This window comes from Plectropomus leopardus, chromosome 24 (genome assembly GCF_008729295.1).
Source record: "Plectropomus leopardus isolate mb chromosome 24, YSFRI_Pleo_2.0, whole genome shotgun sequence".
NCBI classification, from domain to species: domain Eukaryota; kingdom Metazoa; phylum Chordata; class Actinopteri; order Perciformes; family Serranidae; genus Plectropomus; species Plectropomus leopardus.
In genome coordinates this window covers 12,331,770-12,343,737 of record NC_056486.1, presented here as the reverse complement: position 1 = coordinate 12,343,737, position 11,968 = coordinate 12,331,770, and the positions used below count along the sequence as shown (strand labels likewise).

At 39.1% G+C, this 11,968-nt stretch overlaps 1 long non-coding RNA gene across 2 annotated transcripts; it reads left to right on the top strand.

The window, feature by feature from the left end:
• Nucleotides 1–1,681: 1,681 nt before the first annotated feature.
• LOC121962902 lies at nt 1,682–9,899 on the top strand. Of its 2 annotated transcripts, none has more exons than XR_006107182.1 (5): nt 1,682–1,950; nt 4,983–5,035; nt 5,550–5,602; nt 6,559–6,611; nt 9,181–9,899. It is a non-coding gene; the product is annotated as an uncharacterized LOC121962902 (long non-coding RNA). The 2 variants fall into 2 exon arrangements; XR_006107181.1 differs by lacking the exon at nt 9,181–9,899 and adding an exon at nt 7,513–8,134.
• Nucleotides 9,900–11,968: the final 2,069 nt, after the last annotated feature.

Genomic DNA, 11,968 nt, shown 5'->3' with positions numbered 1-11,968 from the left:
GGGGGGGGCCCCGGTGACCCGCGTCCGGGCGAGGGGAACTCTGGACCATCGGTTGATGTCATCATAGGGGTCTTGTGAGCTTGTGTAGGCTTGCTAAATTGGTATATTAGCCACGATACATCGAAATTCTGTTGTCATTGCTATTCTTTAGTTGAATTTTGCTTGTTATTAAGAGGAAATTTGTGTTTAAGCTGTAAGATTTGTTTTGCAATAACTGCAGTAAATTTGAATGTGAGAGAAAGCTTTTGAAACTGTAGTTTATGTGCAATTTGCACAGTTTTGTATGATTTATGTTGTATTATTGTAGCACAGAGTGTAAATAAATATTTCAGGTTAGATGTGCTTGCTAACATCATAGTACTCTCTTGGAAATTGTCACTAATTGTTAAAAACGGTTAAAAAGGGTCATTTCATGATTTTATTTGAATAGCAAAGTTAATTCTTTTTCAGATTCAGATTTCCCACTTAGTTTTTATTGACTTTTCACAATTTGTATGTGCATCCACCGACACACATATACACCACATCAGACTATACAAAAACCAAACAAAGCCACACGAGAAAACAGAAAACAAAAGCAAAAGACAGTCCTGTTGGGAGTTGCATTCCTTCTTGTTCATTCGTTAGTGTCTCTTGCAATCTTAGGTGGTGTGTTAATTTTTCCATTACATAAATTTCCTCTATTATCTCCATCCATTGTTCCCGAGTCGGAGGATCCACTCTGCCCCATTTCCTTGTGATAGCTTTTTTTCCCAGCTATTAACAGTATTTTTACCAGGTACCGATCCCCTGCATGTACATTTTCCTCTGTGAGATTACACAAGTATCGCACCCTACAGCACATAGGCATCTCATATCTCAACACCATGCAGAGTTTTACGTATTGTCTTCCAAAACAGTTGCACCTTATTGCATTTCCAAAATACACGCGCATGGTCTGAGCTTAATGCTCCGCATTCTCTCCAGCATGATAGATTCTCTTTCAGATATTTGCTCTTGACCTTTGGCGTGATAAAGAATCTAATCAAATTTAACCAATAGAACTCCCTCCACATCTGTGAATTGGTGGATGTTTGATGTATTTTCCACATATTTAGCCAATCATTGTGCGAAATTTTTATGTTGAACTCTGACTCCCACTTTTCTTTTATATAGTTAGTTGTGTACTTGTTTATTGACAATTTTTGGTACAGTGCTGATATTCTAATTTTGGTGTCTTTGTACATATTATGTATTGTTTGTATCACACCATTCACTTCCATGGAGGGATCCATCCTGATTTCTTTCCTGTAATAGTCTCTTAGTGTGTAAAAATAAGAATGTAAAAAATAAGGTAATAGACAATTAGCACTAATCTAAACTTATTTTAAATTGTAAAATGGATAATGTGGTGAGTGTATAAAGTGTGTAAAATATAAAACTGTGCCTTATGCTGCACCGCAATGCATAAACTAGTATGCAGGTTAAAAATATAAATATTAATGTTTATGTGATTAATATGAAAATAACCACGATGTTCCTTTTTGACTGTTTGTTCAATACATTTCAGTGAAAAAATCCTGATAACCCTGAGTTTTACGCATGCGCATGTGCGTGCAGCCAGACGCAGGACGTGCCGTTCACCTGCTCACGTGGGGAGCACGTTTGTGTGTGACGTCACGCAGACAAACAGAGAGCTGTATACCAGTGTTGACTTGACAAAAGCGAATTAAATGAAAGTGAACGGAAGAAAACCACATTGAGAGTGACCTGCCGATAACTAAACTGTCGCCGAAGCGGTCGCTGGTTTAAGTAACTTCACGCGCGCTCATTAAACCCGGTGGCTGCCGCGTATCCATTAGCTTGTAGCACTAGCTTAACGTGCTAAGCTATTAGCCTCGTCTGCTGACGTCGGTCTGCAAGTTTGGCGTTTTCTGAGGGTTTCAGTCTCTTTCCGCTTCAGAGAGCAAGGTAAGAAATACCATTCATGTACAATGCACCTTTATTATGATTCGATGACGGTGAGAGATAACGTGTATGTTATGCTTGTATGTATGCTACTGTATGTATGCTACTGTTCGCTCAACATTAGCATCTCCTGGCAGAAGCTGGCACTGCGATGATGACTTGCTGTGTGTTTTACCCCACAGCCCAAAAGGCTACCTGATGTGGTGTCATGCAAATACAATGAAAACTTAGATTATTAATTTAATTATTGTCAGATATGGTGACTGTTTCTTAGCATTGTTATCTGAACTAATGATAGTGGTCCTATGCTACAATTAGTTGCAATTAAATGGTTTTAAGGAATTATTTTTAGCGTACTGAATGCTAAATATATATATATATATATATTTTAAAATATTACAGCTTAGAATTTTATGATTTTTTAATACATTTGTCTTGTTCAGTGACAACCACACTCATACTGATCTGATCACAAAATGTGCTTTTCAAAATAAGGGTGTTAAAATATTGTACATAAATATGATTTCTTGTTTTCATTGGGTTTGTTTTTCAACAAACATCAGTCCTAAGCATAAATATAAAAATATTTATTATTTTTCAGTACTTTAAACCATTAAATTTTTGTCATGTTTTAATCATGATGCCACTGTGTTTTTTAGATGAAAAAGTAGATTTAAAAAAAATATATATTATTATAACAGCCTGGGATATGACAATGATGAGCAGCAACACTAATTGCAACAGTGCACCTGGTGGAAACAGTATGCATTTTCTCCATATACAAAATATGATTAAAAAAAAGACGTAATAAGATGAAAAACAGAAAAAAATGACAAATTCCAATGCAAAAATTCAGACTGGGGTTACGCAAGTAGCCTAAAGTTATATTTAACGGTCACAGCATAAACTGTACATTTTATCTAAACAGTGAAGGCAATAACTGCAAGACATTTCTGTAAAGTGAGCAGTTTGGATGATTTCTATGAACTTTTTATACAATTCTGTCTGCATCATGTGTTTTTTTTTAACAATCATACATTTTGTTTTTTTTTCTCTCTGATACTTGATTATTGTGGTATTGGACCTTTGGTTGTTTTAACAGCAATTTTGCAGGATGAGGTCGTTCAGCCGAGAGTGAAGGCTTCGTTAATATAAAGCCTGGGTTCAGGGTTTCACAGTGCCCTTATCCTGTGAGATATCTTTTGTTTTTTTCCAGAAACTTGATGAAATGTTCAGATATGGGCCCACTGTTTTAGTTTTCTAGCATCCTGTAACACTCTGAAACCTGAGCAAATTGGTTTAAAGTTATTTCAAAAATATAGGGAGATGGCAATGAGCAACATCACAAGACATGGCCCAAAAAATACCTAAAAATAAGAGGATAAATTGATAAATACATAAACAAATAAAGTGAAAAACCAAAACAATCAAAAAGAAAGTATATGCATTCATTTTATGTACTTTGTATTAATTTATGTAATATATTTTTAAAAATACAATTAACAATAACAATATATTTTAAATGGCTTTAAATTTGTTATTATTGAAAAATATTTTTATAATTATTGTTATATAAATATTATTATTATTATTATTATTATTTTTAGGTTATTTTTCATGTCACTGTTTACTAATTTCTTGCAATTTTCTGGGTCATTTCTTGCCAATCTGGTCATTGCCTTTGTTCCCAGTGTTTTTCAAAGAAATCTAACTGAGCTCCTGCCCCAAATTGCAAATGTTTTACACCAAGAAAGCCTCTTATGTTGCTTTGATGACGCTGACTGGAGGTCGGGACCCTCAGGCTGTGAATCAGCACTGGGACTTTTCACTCTGTACGTATCACTCCGCCCCACAGGTGTTCTGCTTCAATAATCAGGCTAACCGGTAATCAGCGTACAGCAAGGGTTGTCCAAAAGAATTTTGCACCATACAGATATTTCCATAAATAGTCCAACATTTGATTCAAATAATTAACGGTCGACGGAAAAGGAAGAGGGGAGGGAAGGAAGCCTGGAAACCTCCGGTTATGCGCATATGACAACAGAGCAGGTCTTAATGTACTGAAAAGGCTGTTTACTCAATTGCAATACGCATATGCACTGCGGCTGTCAACAGACTCTTATTACCGTCACTCTGGCCGTGAAATAAATGTAATCGTACAGATAAATTTACATGATACAGAGTTTCCGTCTGTTGTAAGATCTATCTCACATAAAGTAACAAACAGGTTTGGTTTTCAGGGATTTGTGTGTCCAGTCTCAGTACAGTGGCGAAACAATTTGTGTCAGCAGAGTCAAATAAATCATTAAATATCAAAACAAATCATAAACAGTTCCATTTTAAGCGTTAACTTATAAATGGCGCTCGGAGAACGATTTTATAACATCAATATGAGATATAAAGGAGTGCTATGTTATTGAATATCGTCACGGCTGTAATTCAGTTGATTTGGATGTTGCGCTTTGACATTTCTGTAATATTTCAAATGATTGTGGAGTGTAGTTCCTTTTAAATTTTACTCAAAAAACACCAAAGAAATTCATCATGCTGGTCTGAGACATGTAAGAGGAATATTTGGGAGTGCAATCAGCTTTTCACAGGCGTTATTTCCCAAGACGTGTCGCTGCCTGAGGAAGCATTCAGCACCTTAAAGCCCTCTATTACCAAAGTGACTGCAACACCTGAGCTGAAACAGCGACCAAAGTGCCACGAAACACATTGAAACGGTTCCCCAAAGCGAGTGTTTGTTAACAAGACAATTCACAGACGGTCACAGGCAATGAAACGCTTAATCCTGCATCTATCTGGCTTTAGAGCTGATATGTCTCTGTCACTTTTCAGAGTTGTATTTTTGTCTGCTTCTGATGTGTGCGCTTTATGGCTCTGGGTTTAACCTCTCAGGAAACAAACAAGCAATCCTGTGTCTTATGGTTGTTCAAGGGCTATGAGTTGACTTCAAGCCCTACTCACGGCTGAAAAAAATACTGTTAACTCATTGCAGGTTACAAAATGACTGGATCTGTTTGTATTTACAGATGGCTGCCCCGAGAAGAAGCTAAAGAACTGATCATCAATCAATGATACGGGGGTAAAGGACACATTCTGTGTGTTATATATTGATCTATATTGTGTGATATATATTGACATACCAACTACGACTTGTATTGTTTTGTTTTATGAACGAAACTATGACTTTGTGTTGTTTGGGGGGCTGTTTTGCCTTTAATTGGTAGGACAGCGCAAGTGTGAAAGAGGGCGAGAGAGAGGGAGTGACATGCAGCAAAGGGCCGAGGCTGGAATCGAACGAGGCCAGAGCCTCTGTACATGGGGCGCCCGCTCTATCCACTGAGCCACCAGGCGCCCCAATACTATGACTTTTTATGCATTCTTTGACATTCTATAGTGTGTGACTTACTTGACGTACAGTGCTTTGACTTTTAAAGAATGTTTTGATATACTATACTTCTCAGGCCACGTACAAGTGATCCTATTTTCACGGTTTTTATGGTTATGAGTCGACTTTAAGGGCCTACTCAAGGCTGAAAAAATACTGTCAACTCATTTGCAGGTTATAAAACAATTCAATCTATTTGTCTTTACAGATGGCTGCCCCACGAAGAAGCTAAAGAACCGATCATCAATCAACGCTGAGGAGGTAAAGGACACATATTGTCTGATATACAGTATATATATATATATATATATATATATATATATATATATATATATATACATATATATATACTGTATATCATACTAACTATGGCTTGTATTTTGTTTTAAATACTGTACTTTGACTTTTTATGCATTTTCTGACATACTACGCTGTGAGTTTTCATACATTTGATGGCTATTAATGAATTTTTTACAGTGCTATGACTTTTCAGGAATTCTTTGATATACTAAACCTCTCAGGCGATCCACAAGTAATCCAGTCTTGATGGTTGTTAGGGCGATGCAGTAGACTTTAAATTCTACTTAGAGCTGAAACAATAATGTAAACTGTAAACAAATGTGTGTGTATAGAGCGCTCTTAAATACATCTTCCAATGCACCTGAAAACATCATCAGTGATGTAACCTGGAGTCACTGGGTGTTTCGGGTCTTTCAGCATCAGACACCTTCGCCCAGGCGACCCCGCCACGGTTGATCAGACCGCGGCTTGTGTTCAGGTGGCATTCACCGTCCCCATGGATCTCCTCTACGGATCCAGAGCCATCTCGAGGCTTTCTCAGCTGCTTCGGTGGTGCTCTGGATAGCTCCGCTTCTTGCTACTCCTTTGATGCGCAGTGAACTAAGGGCTTTGTGGAGCGGGCGCCCCGCAAGTCCTCTGCTGCATACTTCAGTCCAGCCTTTTCCAGCCTATTTCTGGTGATCAACCAGTCTATTCCTGGTTGTCACAGGTTTCGACAGAATAGATAGTTTTTAAATACATCTTCGGATGCACCTGAACACATCGTCAGTGATACATTTTGTCATTATGACAAACAGTCCTACCTTTGTGGGTGATTTTAGGGCTTTGAGGAAGATTGTAAACATGACTCAAGCCTGAAACAGTACTCTTAGCTCATTTTTGGGTTATAAAACACTTGCATTTAATTGTATTTACAGACGGCGCTCCCAAAAAGAAGCTAAAGAACTGATCATCAATCAACGATAAGGAGGTAAAGGCCACTTTTTGTGATAAAGATAGATATCGATGAGGGACTGTTCTGAGTAGGAGTAGGAGTAGGGGTTGTCCTTGAATGATGCCTCTCGCTTCACCATAAGTGATGAAGTTGGAGTGTGGATTTGGAGGTTTTCTTTTTAAGAAAACATGCCTTTAAAACAGATTCTGAGGGTGTTTAGAAAAACACAAAATATGACCATTTGAAGTTGAATGTCCCTTCTCTATGCAAACTTGAAAACATCACACCCTCCCCAGTGTTTCACAAATTATTTGGGAGTACTTCCTCTAATTTGCACCAACCCCTCCCTGCTCATAAATAATGAACAGTCCCTTATTGCGTCCATATGTCTGTTTTTGTCAAAATAGTAGTTTAACTAGTGAGCAAAACTGTCACTTTACAGTTCATGAGTTAAAGCTACACACGGACACACACACACTGGCTGCTCAATTTTCTACTGCATAAGCGCTTCTCTCCCCAAATCCACTGTGCAAGCGTGCCATCCTGCTTCTTGCCTCGCGTAGGCGGCAGCAGGAACTTCTTCCAGTTTCGGTGCAGCTCTTCGCTGTAACAGCCACTCTTTGACTCCACTTAGTCGTCCGTCTCTCGGTCGTACTCTGTTCATGGCGCTTGCTTTGAATTAGGTCAACAAACTCAGGGTAAAGCAGTGACGTGCTCATGCATCTGTGGTTGGATATTAGTGGTATCATTGTTATTAGGCAGGCAGACTGCCTGAGGACGAGTCTAACTCGCTCTATTGTACATGGAAGGCTTGATTTGTCAACTTGCCCATCAGAGCATTGGATTAGCGCTTCCTTTATTTCTTTTTATTTCAACTTGATTGATGAGGGTGCAATGACCAAACTCTGGACCATGTATATACAAATATTCTCGACAGCTACGAAGCCCTCCCACGCCCTCACTTTGGCCTGTCAGATCATATTTCTGTGCTCCTCCTGCCGCATATTGCCAGCTGATTAAAAGAGTCAAACCAACAGTTACAACTGTTAAAATGTGGACAGAAGAAGCCGCAGCAGCTCTACAGGACGGGTTTGAGCGCACAGATTGGCAGATGTTCAAAGATGCTGCCACTCAAGATAACAAAATCAATCCTGAAGAATACGCATCTTCTGCGATGTGTTGATAACGCAGCGATCACAAAGACGGTGAGATCATTCCCAACCAGAAGGCCTGGATGAATGGGCAGGTGAAGGCTCTTGTCAGAGCGAAAAAAGAGCTGCCTTTCAGTAAGGGGACAAGGAGGCATCCATCATCGTCAAAGCACGACTGAGAGCTGGCATCAAGGAGGCGAAGAGGAGACATCAGCAGAGGCTGGAGAGAGACCTCAACAGCAACAGCACTAAGGATACGTGGCAGGCGATTTAAAATGTCACAGACTACAAAAGCAGGAGCTTTTCATATGTGAGGGCAAGCTGAGCACAGTGTACGCTCGCCTTGACCTCCATAACGAGGACTCGGCTGTGAAGTCTACTCCGACTCCAGAGGACCGGCCACTCTCAGTGACCACAGGAGATGTGAGAAAACAAGTCCGCAGACCCGGACAGCATTGCTGGACGTGTACTAAAAACTTGTGCCGATCAGCTTGTTCAATTGTTTGTAAAAAATTTTGTTTGTTGATTCAGATTGAGGGTCACAGGACAGAAGCTGTCATACTGATTGTAGTTTTTTTGGACACCTTTGTGTTAATAATATTATAATTCAACAGCTGATTGATGTGTTGCACCCTCTAGCGCTGCAGCCATGACTCTGGTGTCACAGCTGAAATTACTGTATTTAGGTTTAAAACGAAAGCACGATTGCTTCGACTTTATTAATAAATAATACATTGGTAGTCAATTATACTACAGTGACTTTTTAAGAAGTTTTCTGACATACTGTACTATGACCTTTAATGAATTATTTGACATCCTGACTAGGGGAGGGCAATATGGCCATGAAATAATGATAGGATATTTCAGGGTATTTTTGCGATAGTGATGTTATTGATTAACAACATTCAAGTTAAACAAAATAAGTCTTATATTTGTGTTTGTCTATGTCTGTATGAAAAAATTATGTAAAAACATGAACGTGAATATTTTGACATAGTAAATATGACTTTTAATGATTTTTTTGACATACAACACTTGGACTCCTCAGGAAGTTTTTGACAAACTGTACTATGATCTTTTGTGACACTTTAATATTGATTTTTATGCCATACTATATAAATGCTATACTATGACCTTTATGTGTTTTTTTTAAACAAACTATGCTATGACTTTTTATGAAATTTGAACTTACTATACTGTGACATTTGATGATTTTTTTGACACATTGCATTGACTTTATGGCAAACTTTAATATTAACTTTTATGACATTTATGACAGTCAATTTCTTTGACATACTAAACTGACCTTTGACTTTCTTGACACACTATAATATGACTTTTCATTACATTCTGATGTATGAAAATATGACATACTAAACTTTGACTTTCAATTAAAATGTTTTGGCATACTTTAAGATGATGTTTTATATCTATAACACAATGTTATATCGCAGCCGCTGCACCTGGCGGGAGTTTCCCTCTGCTCCTCGTGTGTGAAGCAGATGGCAAACAAGAAACCGCTCCTCTCCCGCCAGAGCCACCCCGATTTCTGCGACCAACTTTTTGCGGACGTGCCAAATAACTCCAAGAAGTCTCGATGCTCTCCAAAGTTGTGCTGGGCTTGGACCGAATGCAGCGGACTGCGAAAGGGTCCCCACTGACGACATACGCAAACAGGCCGGTTGGGCTGGAGGGGAGAAGAGTCGGTATCACGGTGAGGCTCGCCTGACTCGGAGCGGGAGCCGCCTTCTGTCTAGCGTCAGATCGCAGGAGAGTGAAGGAGATGAGATGTGATTTTGGCTCACTCAGCAACGGGAGATCTTGGACCGCTGCTCACTCCTCACAGAGACGTGGTTAACACCTGACATCCCGGATCAAGCTGTTGCACTGGATGGACTGACAACGGAAGTTCAAAATGCTCGGGCGTCAAGTGACTCACGGAGGCTTCGAATAGTTCCCGGAAGTCTCTGGCGGGCCATTTAATGACATTATACAGGGAGACGAAACTCTGATTTTCGCTAAATAGCAGTCAATAACTGCATTGATTTACAATATAAACAAAGCGCATGGTATTTAGTTTCATTATTTTATTGTTTTTTTAAAGTAAATGGTGCTAATATTTAAAGATTAATGTTAACAGCTAGAATTAGATTAGACCGAATAGTCTCACACTCGGGAGATTCACACATTTCAGCGGCTCAAGAGTTAGAGGCAATAGAAAAAAGTGATCGAGGGCTCCATAAGTATGATTAAAATACAAAAAATAAAAAATATTTTTTACAATACAAAAGATATAATATAGATTATAAATATGAGTGATGTGGATATAGGTTAGGTTAGGTTAGGTGACTTTATTTGTACCATACGGAGCAGGTCGCTGTTTATTGCTTACATATATAAACGTGTATTTTATTTATCTTTGTCTTTTTAATTACTAGCTAACTGCAATTAATTAATTTCATTAATATCTAATAAACTCAGAAGTAGTTGGTATGTGCTCTTTCTTTCGTGATGTCCTCCACCAGTCTCCACCATGCTTTGCTGTGCTGCACGGGGGACGATCCAGTCGTGTAGAGAAAGGGAGTTAAAATGTACTGGTCCAAAGACAGAACCCAGTGGCACTCCAAAGCAGACCTTAGTACGCACGGAGTATTGATCATCGATGCGAACAAACTGGGAACGATCTGATAAGTATGATTTAAACCAGCTTGGTGCCATTTCTTTAAGGCCAATTAAATGTTCCAGTCTGTGCAGTAAGAGTTGATGGTCAATGGTGTCAAATGCGGCACTGAGATCTAGTAGGATTAAGACAGAGACCAGACCTTTATCAGAGGCAAACCATAATGCGTGTTAAAGTCACAAGGTTGATGAGCAACTCAAGGATTTTAGAAATAAAAGGGGGATCAGATATCGGTCTGTATCGAGAGTGGGCTTTTTTAGAAGAGGTTTAATGACTTCTTTAAGCTACCTAAAGCTTCTTCAAAAGACTGCGGTACATCGCCCGTTAATAAAGACACATTGATTATATCTAGTAAAGAATTGTCTATTAAGGGTTAAACTTCTTTAAGTAGCCCAGTTGGGATGGGGTTTAAGAGATATGTTGATGGATTGGATGCGGAAATCGAGAGAGTCGGTGAAGGTCAACGGGGGAAGAACGGTCCAAATAAATTCCTTGCCATGTTGCCTTATCCAAGCTACCTGTGTCCGAGGTCAGGTCAGTTAAGGGCGAGAGGTGATGGATTTTATCTGTAATTGTTATTCATGAAAGAAACTCATGAAGTCATCACCGCTGAGGGCAAAAGGAACACAAGAGCTGTGAGTCTGAGTCAGCCGAGCTACGGTGTTGAAAAGAAACCTGGGATTGTTTTTATTTTCCTCAATCAGTGATGAGTAATAGTTTGCTCTGGCATGGCGGAGGGCCTATCTATACATTTTAAGACTCCTGCCTGACTAAAAGGGACTCTTCCAGGTTGGTTGAACGCCAGTTTCTTTCAGATCTTCGCGATGTTTGTTTCGGTTTGTGGATCTGGGGGTTAAACCACGGAGCTAATTTTCTTTGTGTCATTATTTTCTTCTTGAAAGGTGCAACGGATTCGAGAGCTGATCGCAGTGAGCCAGTAGCACTATCAACAAGGCAATCGGTTTAAGAATGACTGAAATTATTATATAGACTGCTCTGTTAGCATGTCTGTTATTGCTTTGTAAATGTACTGATTTAGTGGGAGATAATCCAGTACCATGCTTTAATGCACATGTTACTTTAGCTAAGATGTGCTGATAATATAAAAAAAACAATTCTTTAGACGTCTTATCCTTTTAAAAAGCCCATCACAAATCTGCTGTATCTCCACCGCACTGCTCGCAATTAATGCTACTTCCGGGAACTATTGAGATGCTCCACGTTCTGCCATTGCTGTGAAAAACGGTCCATTGGAGCGAACGGAGAGGACACGACTCTCTCTCAAAGGGCTCTGGACTGCAGGAATTGAACGATGCCATCAGCAGCAACATCACCAGGCAACCGGATAGGATCTTCACGGCTGCTGATTTTCATCAACTCAACCTTTAACTCCAAGGACAAATGTAATGACCAATAAATCTACCTTCTACCTTCTTGTACCTTCTCTGGTATGAATTTTATTGACATACTGCACTATGGCATTTTAGGGCTTTTTTTTTAGTTTTTATGAAATTTTTGGCATGCTATTTTGACATACTATGAGGTGACAATTTTACATGTTA